This window comes from Protopterus annectens, chromosome 8.part1 (genome assembly GCF_019279795.1).
Source record: "Protopterus annectens isolate FY-2018-M chromosome 8.part1, PAN1.0, whole genome shotgun sequence".
NCBI classification, from domain to species: Eukaryota; Metazoa; Chordata; order Ceratodontiformes; family Protopteridae; genus Protopterus; species Protopterus annectens.
Window position 1 is genome coordinate 375,555,330 of NC_056742.1, and position 19,229 is coordinate 375,574,558.

Sequence of the window (19,229 nt, forward strand, 5' to 3'; positions counted from 1 at the left end):
CTGACTAAAGTCGGAAGTGGAGGAGCCAAGCTGTTAATTTCTAAGTGTGAAGGGACTGGTGCTGTTGTCCCGACTGATGAACCAGAAGGTCCGGAATTAGATCCAAGAACCAAGGACCGTCCAGAGTATATTTCTGTAGGTAGGGGAACCATACCTGACGAGGCCAGTACGGAGCAATTAGAATCATTGTGGACCCCATTGGGAAGCTTTCTGGATGACTTTGGGAAGGAGGAATCGAGAGAAAGCATAAAGTAGTCCTTAAGGTTGGACTAGAGCATCCAGTAGCTGCCTCCCTTGATGCGGGTCATGAAAGAACTTTGCACTTCGTTTCGTGGTGTTGCAAACAGGTCACAGCACGGAATCCCCATCTTTTGAAAAATCTGAGCTGCTACTGTCTCTGCTCAGAGACCACTGTGAGGAGAGAGAATAGTCCTGCTCAGTCTGTCTGCCAATACATTGATTTGCCTGGAATGTGGTCGCTACAGGAAGCGCTTGGTAGCCACTGCCATTCCCACACCCTCATGGCCTCTCTGCAAAGGGGTAAGATCTGGTCCCTCCTTGTTTGTTTAGATACCAGACCACCGACATGTTGTCTGTGTGGATGGCGATAATGCCTTGAGGGAGAAACTTGTGGAGGGCTTAGGACAGAAGTACAGCCCCATTTCCAACACATTGATATGGAGAAATGTTTCGTTTGGAAGCCAAGAACCTTGAACTGACCTGCCCAGACAATGCCCCCCAATTGTCTGGGAGGCATCCGTTGTCAAGGTGGCTAGAGGGGTATAACAAAGGGCCTTCCCTGATTCAGGCAGAAGCCACCAGCGGAGGTCCCGTCGTTTCTGTAATCAGTATGTGATGATTGAGGGAGATCCTGAAAAGACCATTGTGTCAATAACAGCCACTGGAGAATCCTCAACCTTGCCAGAGGAACTAGAACCTATATATATATATATATATATATATATATATATATATATATATATATATCCATATACACACACACATCCATTAATGCATTTCAAATGTTAACTAGGATGGCCAGTTTTATATAGATATATATATATATATATATATATATATATATATATATATATATATATATATATATATATCCTTATACACACACACATCCATAAATGCATTTAATGTTAACTAGGATGGCCAGTGAGCCCTTGGGCCCATTTTATAGAGCAGACATGGAGTGGACCATCATTACAGTACAAACTATAATGTGCATTAAAATAAAAATGTGGAAACATGCAGTACTAATCGTACATCTTCAAAAGTGTATTAGTCTGGAGGCAGTAACTGCAGGGAACCCTCCTACCTCCAGAGGACACAGTTATGAAGAATTACAGCAGCAGTACTTCTGCCAGCCAGTGTCTTTTATTCACTGCCCTAGCTTTACTGTCAGTGAAGAACAACTGTCATCCAAACAAGGGACAACTGCAACCCTCTTCTTTTCTTTTCTATGTTAGAATAGAAACTAAAGGAAGAATGGAAACCCCACAAATGGCTTCAAAAAATAAAGGTCCACAATGACAAAGGTATCTACAAATATACAAAAAGACTTCACAAACAGGGGAAGCTGAGATGATTTCTGCTCTGCAGACATACATCCTTGAGGAAGATTTTTAACGAATCTAGCTATCATCTTAAGGTTCGAGTCAGCAGGGCAGTTTTATATACAATAAATGAGATGGAAGGTGGTGAATTGGAAAATAAAAACACGGGACTTGCATTTAGAGAACCGAATCTGGAATAGATATTCCAACAGTAATGTTTCACAAATGTGTGAGTAAGAGAAAGTCATAGCAGCATGATTATCTTGTTAAAAAGCCTCCACAAAGCAGCAACTGCTGAAGGGAAATGAGGTCATTAAGCCATTTAGACACAGCTTTGTGATAAAGTTATCCACGTTTTGCCTGTTTTGTGAAAGGAACTGATACATGAAAGATAAAACCAATGGCCCTTCTGACGTCAGGTGTGTGCAAAATGAATTTCCCAGGGTTAGATCATTTGGCTGGGAGACCCTGGTTAACACTGCAGTCAGAAAAACTCGGGAGAAACTAAGGATTTTATATAACAAACTTTTGTTATTAATAATGAGGCATAGTTCTTTACAAGACAAATAAATGCACCTAAATAAAGTAATGTCTACCAGGATGACAGTCTTTCAAAACAAAAACGAAAACTGCAAGAATTCAGACATTCAAAAAGGCAAGTGCACAAGCCGCTTTAAAGCAAAACTTAAGGATTTTGATAGCAAAATGCTACAAAACCAGTAGTTAAAGAAAGCTAAGGGTCCACAGTCGCACTATGAGAGCCCCTTACACCTGGCAGAAGCAGAAAACATGCTTTCATAAATAAATAGATTTTACAGAAAACCTGCAGGAAGCCAAAAGAATCTAAGAAGCCTGTTTAGAGACCCCATACCTGGCAATGACTACAGTCTCACTAGCTAATCATAAAGGATCAGTATTAAAGTTTGAAGAAGCAGATATGTTCTGGTATGTAGGATGCTGGTCAGGAAATACCTCACCCCACAAACATGCAAACTGCATGTTCTGGGACATTGTAGCTTGGGCAGCATTCTTAAGTTCCTGCCTAGCATGAACATCTTGAGACATGACATGGGCTGAAATAACTGGTCCCTTTACCTTTCAAGGATTTCTAGGGCTAGTTGTTCTGATAACTGATGAAAAGAGTAGACTTGCACTCTTTCCCTAACATCCTTAAGGATATTCTTCACCATGCTTGACAACAACCTACTGACATCGAAGGGGATACTCATTAACTCCTACTGAACATCTGTAGGTAACCTGCAGATAAGAAGCCTCCTGCCTCCTTCCACACAACAGTCCTGTTATGGCTGCCCTGGTTTGTGAATTAGCAATGCTGCACAGTACCTTCAAAGACTAGGGCATTGCCTCTTCCCAATCCAGGCAATTCTGGAAACGTTTGTTTTTAGCGTCTCAATAAGGCAGAGACGCATTGAGCTCTTTCTGATCGCTCTGGAATCTTCCTTGGATCTTAATAGGTATGTATTAATATTTGCAACAGGAAGGTTCAGGGGTGATGTTACATATTGTATTTTTGCCCTCCTCAGATCCAGCTTTAGAATCCTTTTCTGTGGGCAAGGCTGAAAAAGTGGACAGGAGTGTGTGGCAGTCAGAAGACCACAGCACAGTTAATACAGTTGGCTGCAGGGTGCTGTCCAAGAAGTATATGAAGGAAAGGACTATGGCTAGCTAGGTGTCGGGGTCTTCCAGGGAGACTTCATGGCCAACTTGTCCAAGGGAAAAACAAATGGACAACTGTGAGCTCAGAGTCCAAGAGGCAAAAGTACTTTGCAGTCTGTTTTCACCTCATGTCAGCCATTAATGCACTAAATCTGCTGGCCATCATTCCAAAATAGTCCCTAAAAGTCAGATTTTTATTAGACAAGAAAGGCATGCCCAGTATTAAGGATGAAAGTGGAAACCTAGCCAGGAACACTGCGTCCATAAGTTCAAGGTCAGATTCTTAAAGCTGCTCTTCTGAGTCAGAGTTCAAGCCTCAGAATTGACCAAAGTACCCATGAAGCATTCTGGATAATACTCCAAACTGCATCTTCTCACCTAAAGGCAGGATGGACCCAACTCTGATAGCCTACATTTTACAATGACAACAAGGTAGATTAATCCCTTGCTTAACTCTAGAACTCTACTGAAAAAAACAGAAGTCACCAAATGAAACCAATGAATGTGGGACAGCCTCTGTATGTACCCTGAACAACTTATTTCTGACAGGAATAAGCTCCCTGACATCAACTGAGGGTTCCGCTGATGACACTAAAGGACCAAACCCCATAGGCTGAGTGACCTTCCTGGAGAGAAGGTCTGGCCAAGAATCTCTGATTTTAGAAGCACAAGAATAAACAAGGTGTAAGAAGTGAGAAACCAAATTGTCCTAGTGGGAAGCACTGATCTCAAAATATCTCAATATCCCTTTTTTTTTTTCAAAGGGAGAAGAATATTAATCAATAACTACATTTTTGATGCTACCACAATGGATTTCATCAATGACATCATCAGTAAAAGCCCTCTCATTATCCCTTCCAGCAATGGTTGCATACCGAATGCAGACAAGCTGAAGATGAAGACAACAGTCACACAACCTACATTTTTTTCCCTTTTCTCTTTAACAAGTCTCTGACAAAGGGTCCTCCCTTGAGTACTAATGGTTAATGTAATGAAGCTTTACAACCATGCCATTGCTCTGTCAAATGGAAAGATACAGGCTTCGGACTATCCCCTTTATGATTTGTTATAGAAATGACTGATAATAGGCTACATACTTTTGTCTGTTTTTAAAGACCATATTTAGGTCACAACAGAAAGTGTAGGAAATGTATCTGCACACACTGAAAGTCAAATAAAAATATGGGGAAGTCCAACCAAAAATTAAGGAAACTAATCATCAGTGACTAGCAAATAAACATGCGAGACATGGAAGAACAGACAAGGTTTATGCCCATTTGCTGCTTAAACAACCTTGCAATGATGACAGCCATGATAACATCATAAAATAAGGAGAGACACTGGTCCACATAACACCACTAAGAATTCTTCACCAAACAGACCTGAGATAATTTTTCCACAGGCAGACAACAAATGTTTGAGGTGTGAAGGGAAAGACAGAATTAATTGGAAAGACATGTTTGGGAGTGTAATAAGCTGACAGATTTTGTAGTACTTTGTAAGAAATGTTGGAGGAACAAAAGGATGTAACTAAGGAAATGATTCTTTTGAGTACGGATATGGGATCTGAATTGTTAGACTTAGTAAGGCCTTACTAAATTCAATGCTACTGGCTGCCAAAAAAGCCATTACTAGAAAATGAAACTCATAACCTAAACCAACGACAAGAGGTTCTCTGGTATGATTCTCTGCTGGGGTGCCTTCTGTGCAGAGTTGGCTTGTCCTCCCTATGTTAACATAGGTTTTCCACTGGGTGCTTCATTTTTCTCCTACATTCCAAAGACCTGCAATAGGTGGATTGGACACTCTAATCTGGCCACAGATGAGAATGCACATGTGTGTGTACAGTACGGAAGAACAACTGTGGCAGGGTAGCCACCCAGTGGTGTAAACACCGGCTCTAGATGCTTGTCACTACTGAAGTGGCACCTTGACTCTAGGTGTAAAAAATAGGAAAAAGGTGTTGTGGATGGAGAGATGGATCTTTAGAAAAGAGAAGGAAAAAATGACACAGAAATAAATGGAATTTATGGGAACAGTTCATGCAGAATAACATTCATGAAGACAAATGAGGCTTACGTGAAAGCAGGAAATGAGTAATTTGATTAATGCTGGAATGAATGATGATTGTTAAAAACAAAACATATGTATAACACATGAAAATAATGAAAAATGTTACTGTTTTCTTTCTTCTCAATTGATGTAAGTGTACTTATGTCACTTTTTAAAATGTGAGGAATTAATAAAGGTGCTTTAAAAAAATAATTTTTCACCAAAGAGCTTTCTGGAGGAGGACGATAATTCAGCAGATACTTCCATGCTATATGAAGCCTAAGAAAGATATTATTACAGAATGTTTATACATCCTAATTTACATGCAAGATGAGAAAAAATACTACACTATCTTGCTGTAAAGTAGCTGACATTTTTTTGTTTGAATTTTCACTATATGAACTCAGTTATACAGAGAAATTTGCAACAAAAGCAGTTTTACAATGAAGGTAACTAGAATCCAAGATAAGTTAAGCTACAGTTCAAAACTCAGCAACTAAAATAGTTCAACAACTTCTGTTTAAAACAATACATCTCAAGGACTGAAAAAGTAAATGGTTAACAACGATCTCTGAAGCACATACACCCTAAAGGTGGAAGTAAAGTGATCTACCAGTCTTAAATGGAATCCGTAGAACTTGTTTGCCCTTACTTCCTGTGGGAGTTGATTCCAGGTTGCTAGGAAAACCTTAGAGGAGATATTTTTGTTTGCTGTTAAACCAAAGGATGGCCTCATAAGACTACGTTGTCTTCATTTCTTAGCGGGCAACTGCAGGTTTTGACTTCTAATTTTTGAGCTGGCAGAGGGAGGTAATCCATGCACAACAGACTGAAACTAAAGTGATGACAATAACAAGGGTGTTCTAGTTATAAATCCAACCAATTCACTTTTTTAAGGTCAGGCAGTGATATTTCTGTTAAGCAGAAAGACAGAAAATGACATTTTGTTTACAGCACTACGAAGCACAGCTGCATTATGGGTGGAGTTGACAGTAATTACAGAAAGATCATACTCTAATTTTGGGTCAAGTCTTGCAAAACACTACAATATTTATGTTGCTGTACTTGGGCTGCAGGAACACTGCCTGTGGGGTCATAAATATGGAATGTAGATGCACTTTTCAGTTCTTGTATTTTAAGGGTCTCACCCCCCACTTTGTTGCTTTTGAAAGTCTTTCTTTGCAGCCAGTAACCCGAGACAATTTTAATTATTTTGTAATGCCTTTTGAACTTATGGGATGGAATTCCCTGATCTAAGAACAAGGTAATCTGCAAACAAAAAAATTATCCAAGGCAGAAGACAACAATGCATCTGATCACGGATGACTGGGGAGAAAAGGACAGAGGTCTGTGGTGCACCAATTTTATAGAAATGCAGCAAATGAGCAGTCAGGATGAAAGTGGAGGATGCCAGACTGTTTTGGAAGCTGGCCAGTTGTGTCCTGGGGCAAGTCACAACCCATACAGCCTAAAGGTTGAACATCTGGTCAAACACTACCCACATATGTTAGTCTTCCATAACAGTGTGTGTGTGTGTGCACGTGTGTGAATTTGTACTTGTTCACATATGGTGGCATGAGGCTCAACTTTGAGCCATTTGTATACAACATTCTAAAGTGCAATCTCTTAAATTACTTGTTTCATTTTTTTTTTTTTTTCTTTTATGGTCACATTGTGAAGTCTGACAGAGTTCAGTTTTCTTTGCGTCCTTGATGATATGTATTTAAGAAGCATGGGTTGTGACAAGCACAGGCAGAAAAAGCCTCACTACAAAACACTATTCATAAAGCAATAAGTTTCAGCAGTTACAGTTTTACTGTGTAGCATTTCTTGGTCACACTCCTGATGGTCAGTTACTGACTTGCATGGAATACGAGTATGTACGTGTCTGGAGTATAATAAGATTAGGTAAAGAGTTTTGTGATGGGTAGAAAAGGCAAACAAAATACTGAAATCAAAATCACTAATCTTAATGTACATGACATTTCAAGTATTACATCAACTAGACCCTCCCATCTATTCCACTACTGTTTCTCATATATTTTAAAGGGTTATTTATGTTGCTTGTTTAAGGTGTCTAACTAATAAGGCTTTAGGTAGCTTCTGTAGGCTCTTATGACTCATGGATGATGAAAGTACAGTTTAAAATAATCTGAGCCAAGGTGTGTGCCAAACTTCAGAATACGTAGGTGCCCAAGATGGTCGTGAAGTTTGAGCACATAGAGTTTTTATCCACTACAGGACCGTGCTATAGTACTGAAACTGTTGTGTTAAGGTTATATTATGGCGGAATAGAATAGACTAGATCAGGATATAGAAAAAAATGTGAACTTGGGGTGTCTCTGATCTCTGGTTACTGACTAGGCTTGTAATAGTTTGCAGACTGATAGCCCAGTATTTACCTATGAACTATGCTTTTTAGGTAGCGTAATTACATTCTTTTTAGTTAAGTACATTCAGATCCTGTTTACCAGTAATACTTTGACTGATTGTGGTTCTATTTTTTTAGCAGCTGAAGTTAATTTTTCAAAAATCTAAGGTCAGATTTATGTTCTAGGGATTTCCTTTAGGTGGAAATGAACAATAAACCCCTTCAAGAACTGTTATTTGTAGAACATATAATATATGCATGGGTCTTTATTTCTTTTTAGCTTAACCATGACTAAAATGTGGTTTTGTTAGTTGGGAATTTTATGAGGGACACAGGGCAAGGATAAATGTGTTGATGAACAGTACACAAATAAAATAGGAACAGTAAAGTGCAAAATGAACAGTATTAAAGAAGCCCGGCACAGACACTCAAACTATTTAACATAAATTTAGCCACTGGCTTTGTCCCTGAGGTTTGGTGCACAGCAGTAAAGATGCCACTCCAACACTGATCCTTGGAATATAAGGCCTATCAGCCTAAGTTTTTCTTGCAAAGCCATGGAACACATTACAACTGACTCAATAAACTATGATATTAAAAATCGCATCAAGCTAGACCCACAGCAATTTGGCTTTATTAAGGCAGATCCTGTGTAATGGATCTGGTTACCTTCTTCCAAAGGGCAAGAGAGGCTGTTGATAGTGGTCATACTGTCCACATAACGTACCATGACCTGGCCAAGGTATTTGACAACATCCTTCATCGCAGCATAGTTAGCAAGCTGAATACATTACAAATACAAGCTGACTACAAGACAGCACACAACTGTGTGGGTAGCAGGTGCCTCAGAGAATTTGAATATTAACAGTGGTGTCTCACAGGGCATAATACAGAGACCTCTTTTGTTTGGCATTTACATTTCGGATCACTGGACCATGAACAAAAATATCTGGCTAAATAAGTTTACAGAGGACTGTAAACTGGGTGCCATTGTCAAATTCTCCTCTGAAGCCAAAGCCTTTCAGCAGAAACTTACACTTGTAAATACCTGACATGCTAAAAAGTATCTGAAATTATAAGTGATGAAAAGTACAATATTGTCATATTTAAAAAACAATCCCTGTCCAGCATACAATGCAGACAACACCCCACTCTAAAATGAGTATGTAAAGACCTTGAAACATGGGTGTTTAATTCCCTCTCCTTTGATCATTAAGTAAAGACAGTAGTCAGAAATTACTTTTCTTAGCACAGCTAGATGCTGAAGGAATATCACCCAGCTCTGAAAAGGTCATTGTCCCCTTATATTATTCACCAATTAGGCCAAATATTGAATACAGTGCCCCTTTAGGATGTACCTCACGAGACATATTAAACAAATAGAAAGACCACAGAGGCCCCTAACTACGAAGCCATCGCTGGCTTAAAAACCATAAGCTTCCAGAAAAGACTGATAATACTGTCCCTTTATTCATACATCTCGGCCTGGAAACATCAAAAATCTGGACCAAGGTCCATGAAAAGTAGGCACAAATATCCAAAACTCTGTATGCTGATTAACATAAAATCTGAATATTATAATTATGTACCCCCCAGTCCAGTGGAATTGTGGGATACCAACATTCAAATGCAAATTGAAGAAAACACAAAATATTAAACCTTGTACATGTGTGCATGTGGGGATATACATATATATATATATATATATATATATATATGTGTGTGTGTGTGTGTGTATGTAAATATACACACAGACACACACACACTTGCAGACATATGCATGCATGCTCAAATAGATACACACGCATGCATGCACAGATATGCATGCATGCGCGCGCGCACACACACACTCACTCACATGTGCATACAGTCAGCCCATGGCCACCACGGCACACACAGACAGATGTAAAATAGGAAGAGTATGTTTCTGAAGAATTCTTGGGCATGGAAATGTTATAACGTAGGTGTAAAAGCACAGGAAGATTATGCTCTCTATTCTTAATATAACAGCTATTCTTTTTGAGCACCAGAGATAGTCAACATACCAACATGCAAAAGCCCAGGTAAACAGAATATACCCTGACTAGATCAACTTTGGACATAACTCCAGTAACTGTAACTTTAGAATTGATTTGATGGCAGTAGATTAATTTCATTTACAATGACAGCACACTTGTAAATGATCTGTGGACGGTATCTATAAACAATTAAAGGATAGAGATAGGAACTGATAATCCAGTAGAAATCCATGAATTGGACAGCATTACGTGGATGGCAGGTGACATGAACTGTATATATATATAATGACAGATGCCAGTGGTAGTTTTACTCAAGGGCATTTTTACTCCTTAATTTCTAATGACAAGAAACTTTTAAAAAAAGCCAGCACATCAACTGAAGTTTTACATTTCACTAAGTACAATTCTGAAGTTCAAATGCAAGTGTTTACTAACCACTGTACGCATGACTAAAACAGAAGTAACATAAAAATTAATCAAGTACAGTAAATAAACATGGAGTGAAACATATAAATCTATAAGAAACAAAATCACATGAAGCAGGTATGTGAGTTTTTAAAAAGCAAGTCCTAAAGGCACATTTTATAAACCCCATAAAGTTGTATAGTATTAATAAAAAAGAGCTCCACTATGTTTTCTGAATACCACATGTCTCGGATCACAACTGCCTAGCAAAATATGCATGAAAAACAGACAGTTTTAAGTATAGAAGACCTTGAAAGCATATTCACTTGTAGCTGTACAGTTTTTTGGCAAATTCAACACAGAGCTAAACATTTTACCTGTAAAAGGCAACTTTTTTTTAAATTTTTGGGTTGTAAGGTTAATGGCAATCTTCCTATAGGTTACCAATGTTTTAACAAATGATAAACTTAGACTGTAGCGAATTTAGTGGTACAACCCAACAAAAGTATCGCAGCAGTTGGACCAAAGTTATGTGCTTGAATGCTTTAGTAGCTTTCTAAGGGTTACCCTGGAATATAATGTACGCTGTAACACAGTGTGGAAGCCCTTCATGTCCCTTTAGAATTTTGCTACACTTCGTGCCCCAGTGTACTGACCATCCTGGCTGAAGGTATAACGTCAATAAATAGTTTTGTTTTTTTCTGTCTTTAACTCTAGTACTACAAATATACAACTTTACAAACCAGATCCAACACTGTTGTTTGGGTTCTAGTTCACAAACGCGCACATTTACACACATCATTCACATGGAAACGCCAAGCCGGTAACCACAAAGTATTTTTAAAAATAAGTGTGCAGGCTGCAGCAGACTGCAGAATTGTTTACAAATTACAGTTCCTTTGCTGCAGACAGTGTCTATTAGGAATAGGCTGGCCTGGCACACATAAGTTTTTTTTTTTTTAATTCCTTTTTACTTACCTGCTCAAGGTAAAGTTTCTCATCCTGATCCTGCAGACATGTCACATGGGTGGGAGAAGATGTTAGAACTTAACTTGTGTAATGTGCACACACAGCTCCTGCTCCACTCCACTCGCTGCTGCCAATCCAATTTCTAATTATAACAGTCAGAGATGAGTGTGTCTGGAGTTGTCCGATAGGCAGTCTGCCTCACAAAGCTGATGTCATCATGTGTGCCCCCTGCGTGGTGAAATCAGCAATAAATTTAAAGTTGTATTAAAAAAAATTCCAAAAATCAGGAATTGAAGGGGCCACTCAGGAATTCTTGCCACCCCATTATTTTGCCCTCAAAACTGGTAAATATCAATGAATTTGTTACGGCTGAGAATTATGCCTTTATTCAGCATCTTATAGACTTCTGAGGGCATATCTATACCTTTCTTTCCTTGCCATTAGGGATCCACTGGTCCTGGATCTGTTATTTCTCCACACATAAAACAGTTCCACAAATCAGAACCAGGGATCTAAATTTTCATCTGCAAATAAATATCAGAGGGTTGACAGACAGTTTCATTAAGCAGCACCTTTGCCACCTCTTGAATAGAGTCCCACTGCAAATCAAGTAGTGAGATACATTACCTTCCTTCAAATGGGAATTGGATGACTGGATGGGCATTCACAAATTCACCCCGGACTTGACTGGCCAATCCCTCCTTGAAAAAGGAGGTACAGTCTTATGGTGGGTATTGGCAAGCCGTTAATAGGTGCAAGACTCAATTGCCTTGTATTTCCTAAGGTTTCCTATGATTTATGTCAGATAAATATTTTTATTAGACTGTGATATGTGGGTGAGGATAGAGATCTGCCACTTGTCTGGTTCATTTACTAATACAGTTAGATATTAATTCTAACCAAATCCACTGTAGTATTCCATAACATGGACCAGCAACAATGCAGCTATGTGCAATAGCAGCTACCGACCTCAAAGCAAAGGGGCATCGGGTCTGCAAGAAACAGCAGAATGGGTAGGGCTACATTATGGGGGGTCATGGTCACAACTGGAACTCACTACTGCACATGCAGTCTCCACATGTAGTCTTGCTTTTCAGAATGCATGCCAGAGCTAGTCTAAATAACAGTTTATTTCAAGTACAAGAGGTGACTGAAGAGGTTCCTCTGATATCACAATGACACCCAAAACCTCTAGACACAGAGCTGCTTCGCCCTGATTACATGAAATTACCTACTCAAATAATTACACGTACACCCATTGTGACTTTCATGCAGTGTCAGCATGTGAAACATACAGAAGGTGAACACATGTCCTTTACCTCTTTTTCTTTACTGTTCTCTGATTAAGGTCACTCCTGCTCCAAGAAACAGTGTTTATTTAATGTGCCATTTTGTTCTCAGAGATGTGGGTATCTGAGTCACTATAATTTACTATAAATTACAGAGCCAACAGACATTGCTACAGCATGTTTTGTTGTATACACTTGGGAGTTTCAAAACAATAACTTAGAACCATGAAAAAAGGTAGAAATACGTAATGGGCCAGTATTTCAGTAGACTGAAGAACCATGTCTAACCAAGCAGTGACACAACAATATGCAGCAGTCAGAAGCAGATGGAGTCATATGCAAATGAAACTATCACCGTTCATGCAAGATCGAGAACATGGAAAAAAAATTTGGCTTTTGTACATTTTAACTAAAATCACAGGGATCTAAATATTCATGTAGCCTTATTACAAGAATATCACTCTCAACCTCACTTCCTCCTAGAAAAAAAACTGAGAAAACAAACACCTGAAAGGCAATAAAATATTTCGTGGACGGATTCATTATTTTCCATGTAACAGCTGCCAAGCAGCCGTGATCGTGCAGTTGTGATGATTTGGCAATGGTCAATAAAAGGTTACAACGACCACTTTCTCTACAACTTCCTGAAATTCAATTCAAAGAGGCACGGTATCTTGTAAAAGTCTCCCAAAGTGCATCTTGAACTCTAAATGGGATTCAGCAAAATGCCAAGGTATTTAAGAGAAGTAATCTTCTGTAATTAGGATCCATTAAAGGCCATGACAATCCTGACTGGCAAGACAGAGACATATGCCTTTCAATGTGTTCAAACTGCAAAAGTCATTGCTTTGTAAAGGTTAGCCTACAATTGGTATTTGCTAAAGCAGTCAAGAATCGCAGCAAAAATCATCATTCAAGAGATCGGTCACACAGCGGTGCTGACAAGGGTGCAGCAAGGGAGTCTGGCTTCTGGAATAATGCAACCGTTTTGTGCCTCACTGTAACTACAAAGTGCATATAATATACATCTAAGTCAGTACATGATACAAGCTGACACCTGGGCCTAAACCTCGGTCACTCATACACTTCTTACACATCAGTCAAAAGCAAGCCCCGTGTAATGCTTCTCACAAACAGAACCTGCAGTACACCAGCAGTAATGTTCACAATAGAAAAGTACAGTTTTGTACCTACCATAAATGTAGATGTTCGAAGATCCACATTGCTGCAGTCCTGACACTTGGGTAGTCCGCTGTCCCAGTCGGCCCGAATACCAAAGTATAAGGCTGACGTCGGTCAAGCATTAGTCTGGCGTCAGGACGTCAGGGTACAAATCGCATGACCGACGTCATTTCCTCAGTCTTTTCTTGCCCCAGATGTCAGAAGACCCTAAAAGAATAAGGCCAAACCAAAAAACAACAACAACAACACCAAACACCCCTGTACCAAATATATATACAATATATACAAAGTCAGAAGGTACAAGTCCACCCACACAACCACCCCTAAACATAGAGGGGAAGGAGGGAGGGTAAATTGGACTGCAGCAATGTGGATCTTCGAACATCTACATTTATGGTAGGTACAAAACTGTACTATGTTCTTCATCTCACATTGCTGCAGTCCTGACACTTGGGTAGAATCCCAAAGCAGAGGTAAGGGAGGATGGCAAATCACAAGGAAGCAGGAGCTGATAACATGCCCTGTAAAATAGCAGTGGCAAAACCAGCCCTAGACTTAGAGTAGAGAGGAAGGTGGTAATGCTTAGAGAAAGTATGCACTGAACTCCAAGTAGCTGCCTCCAAAATATCCTTAGTTGCCACCCCCCTTAAAAATGCTGTTGAAGTGGCAGTAGCCCTAGTGGAATGAGGCCTAATCCCAGCTGGAATCTCTTTGCCATGATGGGAGTAACAGAAAGTAATGCAAAACCCAATCCACTTAGAAATAGTTTGTTTTGACACAGGCTTACCCAGAGAACTCAAAGCAAATGAAACAAACAACTGCTGAGACTGCCTAAAATCCTTAGTCCTGCTTAAATAATAACGTAATTGCCTGTGTACATCTAAAGTGTGCAAAATCTTTTCCCCCTTATTTTGGGGACTTGCATAAAAGGTAGGCAAATGAATAGTTTGGTTTAAAGCCACACTAGAAACCACTTTAGGCATAAAGGAAGGATTAGTACGTAAAGATACCCTATCCTTATGAAAAATCAGGAAAGGCTCAACTGCCATAAGGGCCTGCAATTCAGACACCCTTCTTGCAGAGGTAATGGCTAACAAAAAAGCAGTCTTCCATGACAAATATTTCAATTCAGCAGTAGCTGCAGGCTCAAAAGGTTGTAGAGTGAGTTTCTCCAACACAAAATTGAGGTCCCAAGCAGGAGTAGGAGCTCACATGGGGGTCTTATATTCCCCTCTAAGAAATTGCTTGAACAAAGGATGAGAAAACAATGGTGGGCCACAATCATAGTGAGCTGAAATTGCTGCAGCATGAATCTTAATGGAAGAGAAAGACAAACCTTTGTCCAATAACTCAGTAAGATATTGAAGAGCCATACTCAAATTTGGCTCAGAAACATCCAAATCCTTTGCTGCACTCCAAAATAAAAATCTCTTCCATTTTTTGTACTAGGTCTTCTGGCTTCCATAATCACATTTAAAACTTGTTGAGGAAGCTGAGACCTGCTATGGTTCAAAACAGAATATGCCAGGCTGTTAGATGAAGAGTGAAGCTTGACATTGAGTAGATGCCCGTCCTTCTGAGACAATAGGTGTGGAATCAAGGGTAAGGGCCATGGAGGCTTCCTTACCAGACTCCTCAGCAATGGGTACCAGTGCTGCGAGGCCAATCTGGAGCTATTAAAATCATCCTTGGCTTGTCTTGTCTGACCTTTAGAGTACCTTTGGGAGGAGAGGCAGAGGTGGAAAGGCATACACATGAAGATTTTTCCAACTGAAGGAAAGAGCATCCACTTTCCAGGCTGTGTGATGAAACCTTTTAATTGCAAAACTTTGGCAGCTGGTGGTTTAGTGGAGAAGCGAACAGATCTATGTCTGGAGTTCCCCATGACACTGTCAATTTTGAAATACATGAAGATCCAGTTTCCACTCGTGGGATCCATGATTTGCCTGCTTAACACATCTGCTAAGGAGTTCTGTGCTCCTGGCAGAAACCTTGTGAAGATTCAGTTGCAAACCCACAAAATCATTGCTTGCCTGCATAGAGGATAAGAATGTGTTCCCCTTGTTTGTTGATGTACCACATGGCAGTTGTGTTGTCTGTTAGAATCAACACCTGTCCTGGAAGAAGTAAATCCTTGAAAGCCAACAAAGCAAACTGGACTGCTAACATCTCCTTCATGTTGATATGTAGATGCTGCAGTCTGGCAGGCCACTTGTCTTGTATCCACTTTCCATTCAGATGAGCGCGCCAAGCTGTGTCTGAGGCATCAGTCGTTAAAATCTGACTCGCCTCTGGCGGGTCACAGAGATCCCTTGTTTAGGTGACATTCCTGAGCCCACCACGAAAATGCCTTTTGAATGCAAGGTATTATTTGAATGATAGTGTCCAAATCTTGGCAGTGCTGTGGACATACATTTATGAGATACCATTGTAGCTTCCTCATATGCAGTTTGGCATTGGGAAGCACCAGAATAAGATGCCATGAACCCTAAGGCTTGTAGGACTGTCCTTGCAGTCAGCCCGGACTCATGAGATAGTTGTTGGAAGTAAAGAGAAAGATTCTTTTGTTTGAAAAAGGCCATCTGGGATGCTGTATTCAGTCTCACACCCAGAAAGCACATGTCTTGAGAGGGTACTAGACTGGACTTTATTTCGTTCACAGAATAGCCTAGGCATGTTAGCACTCCCAACACATATTCCAAATGGTGAAGAAGTGCGTCCTTTCTTGAGCTAGAATCAGGCAGTCGTCCAAATAGGGATAGATTTGTATTCCTTTTAGCCTGAGCTATTACTGGAGCCAGAACTTTTGTGAATACTCTTAGATAAGCCAAAGGGCAATGCAGAGAACTGATGAGAATTTCCAGCTCAGCAGATACTTCCTGCAAATTAGCCTGATAGGAACATGAAGGTAAGCTTCCTTGAGATCCAAGGTTACCATCCAGTGATCTTTGCCCAGCAGAGGTAAAAGCTGTTGTAACGTCAACATTTTGAACTTGGGAATGTCCAGATAAGTGTTGAGGATAGACAAATCCAAAATTGGTCTCCACGTGTTCCCCTTTTTTGGTACTAGGAACAGGCGAGAATAAAATCCTAGGCCCCTTTCTGGCACAGGAACCGGCTGAATTGCCCCTATTTGGAGTAACAGAGAAATATGCTTGTGAGCCTCTTTCCTTTGCTGAGGAGGAATGTCTGGCATGCCTTTGAAAGGAGGCAAGGTATGGAAATAAAACCTGTAACCGTGGTGAATGATATCCAATACCCATCTGTCTTGGGTAATTAAACTCCAGTTTCCTTTGAAAAGTGCCAACCTTCCTCCCAAAGGTGCTGCCAAACGAGAAGATTCTGGCAGCTGAAAAGGCAGGTCATTGGGTCTGTTTACGAAAGGACTGACCCCTGCCCTCACCAGAAGACTGAGCAGGTGAACTCCTGTTCTAGGCCTAAAAGAACCTTGAGCTCTGCCCCTACCACGTCTAGACCTACCCCTAGACTGGGAATCATAAGCAGGATATGTCCACCCCTTGGTAGGCCAATTTCTACTAAACGGCTGAACCTGCAAAAAATCTTTAACAGTCTGCATAGACTTAGCCTTGTCTTCCATTTTCTTTAGAATTGCTTCCACAGGCGAACCAAACAACACATCAGATTGTAAAGGAGCATCTAAAATCCTTGTCTTCACATGCTCAGCTAAATTCTGATCCCTCAGCCAGGCGTGCCTGCGAAGAACCGAACCAGTGGCAGCCACCCTCGAAGAGGCCTGCACAGCATCAAAACCACATTGCAAAGAATGCTTACCCACCTGTTCAGAAACATGAACTAAATCCTGCAACTCTTTACACTCAATACCTTCCGCCAAAGCATCTACCTTAGACTTTAATTGTGAAAGGAGATAATTTTGGTATTTCAACATGTGAAACTGGCAATTCAAAGCTCTCATGGCCAAAGTGGAAGAAGTATACACTTTCTTTCCCCATCTATCCAAAGCCCTTGCCTCTTTATCTGGAGGAACAGGATTTTTAACAACAGAAGCCTTAACACCTTTAGGCCCCTGTGAAACAGTTTCTGGGTCTGCCCTAGGACTCTTAAAAAGATACTTATGAGCTTCAGGCACCCATAATATCTATCCGGTTTAACTGGAGCAGGAGGCAAAGAATCAGGGTTCAGAGAAGCCTCTGCAAAAACATCCTCCACCACATCTAGAACAGGAGGTATAGCTAAAGGCCTATGCTGGGAAAGAAACAAAATTCCTAAGCCTTTTCCTGGAATCAGAGAAATCCTGACCTTCCCATTTAAAATGCTCCCTCATGGAATGAAGAGTCTCTGAAAATGAAAAATCCTCAGGAGGAGAAGCAGAAGGAGTAGAATCATCCACATCAGAATCAGAGTAAGGGGAATACTCCTGCAAGTCTTCAGAAGACTCAGAAGCATCCGAACACTGCTCAAAACTCCCAAGCTCAGGTTCCACCCTAGGCCTCTTATCAGGAGGGGGCATAGAACCTCTAATCATAGTAATCAAATCTTCTGCCATCTTAAGCATATGCTTCTTAGGTACAGACCCTGAAGTACTAGGAGTAACACCTGAAACAAAACCTGGCCTGCCCCTGGGAGAAGCCTTGGAAACAGCAGGGGAGGGCCTAACCACCTTAGGAAGGGAAGGAAGAACAGCTACCTGAGAAGCCCCTTCCGCCTGGCCTACCTCCTGAGAGGTCACATCTTGCAGTAATAAAGCCTCTCCCTGTGATTCCAAAGAAATTTCTGGCTGAACCTCTGGCTCCACTGAGCCCTCTAAAGAACCGACGTCCGGGACGGTTCTTCAACCTAGGCTTAGGTGTTTTGTCCTTGCGCTTTTGGCCTGAGCATCCGGCGGCATTTTATAATTACACTTCCCAAACACTAACCTGGCACAATCTAATCTTCTCTTTATAGTCGTTTGTTAAATCTAGCTCAGGCCCTAAGCAAGGTATACACAAGGTATGGTAAATCCCTATGAGGTATCTGTTTCCCACAAGAAATACAATTATTCACTTTTTCTGACATCTGGTAAAATACTGAGGCAAGAAAAACCAAAATATTCCCCAGAGGTGCCACAACAAACTGGATTCGGTCTGAAACTCCGACGCCAACCTGCACTTGCAAAACTGCTTCTGCATTGGACCATGCGGCAAAAAAGACTGAGGAAATGAAGTTGGTCATGCGCATTTGTACCCTGGCGTCCTGCCGTCAGACTACGACTGGGACAGCGGACTACCCAAGTGTCAGGACTGCAGCAATGTGAGATGAAGAACATCAAGCCTACTGGTTAAACTATACATGTTCTCTCACCTATGAAGTTTTAAAAATAACCAAGAGTTCTTGGTTCTTGACTTTCCAAAGAATTATGCACCAATTCACAAAATCATGTTTTCTGAATGTCTAAATTACATCGATTCTTTGACTCATCACACTTCTGATTTTTTACATGAGTTCATATACATTAAGAATGAAAAAAGAAAAAATAACATTTTTAACACTGTATATATGCATTATGTATTCAGTATCCATCAAAACATGATTCTTTATTCATGTCATTACAACATACTCATATATTTTTAATTTCCTACCAACCTACTTATTTTAAGTATTTACTTCAGTATTATATTATATACTTTTCTCAAATGCACTATTTATCATTATGACACTTATTTCCTCCATATTTTAATGATAC

The 19,229-nt window shown here is 40.3% G+C and overlaps 1 protein-coding gene and 1 non-coding gene across 5 annotated transcripts in view; both read right to left on the reverse strand.

Moving 5' to 3' along the window:
- Nucleotides 1-19,229, reverse strand: part of PHKB (phosphorylase kinase regulatory subunit beta) — a 3,137,540-nt gene that overhangs the window by 133,996 nt on the left and 2,984,315 nt on the right. The gene's annotated exons all lie outside the window — the stretch shown is intronic.
- On the reverse strand, nucleotides 11,552-11,634 carry LOC122810473. The gene has a single exon (XR_006366117.1). It is a non-coding gene; the product is annotated as a small nucleolar RNA snoR14 (small nucleolar RNA).